Here is a 447-nt window from a genome sequence, read left to right on the forward strand (position 1 = left end):
TGGGGGGGGGTGATTTTTAACAACCCTCCATTTATATCTTTTTGTCTAAATGCATGACCTGTTTAAAGGTTGGAAAACATCAAAAATATAATATGTTGCAATTGCTTAAGTAACCTCATTTCCTTCCCTTTTACTTTGACTATCTATTTTATGTTGATAATATTTTCTTTGACTATTCTATTTATGCGAAATGATATTTTTCATTATTTTGTTCTAAGAAAATGATAGCTAATTTGACTTAATTTTTTTATTTGATCTCTAATGAGAAGTTTTAATAGTCATAAAAATATTAAGAAATATTTAAAATTATATTTTAAAAAACATAATTGTAGCTACAAATATTATAGCATGTTTATGATGATTAAATTTTAAAAGTCTTCATTTTTTTATTGAATTCATACACAATGCTAGTTAGTGAGATGATAAGAGAGAGAGAGAGGGGTGGGT

Source organism: Solanum tuberosum, unplaced genomic scaffold (genome assembly GCF_000226075.1).
Source record: "Solanum tuberosum cultivar DM 1-3 516 R44 unplaced genomic scaffold, SolTub_3.0 scf00149, whole genome shotgun sequence".
NCBI lineage: Eukaryota > Viridiplantae > Streptophyta > Magnoliopsida > Solanales > Solanaceae > Solanum > Solanum tuberosum.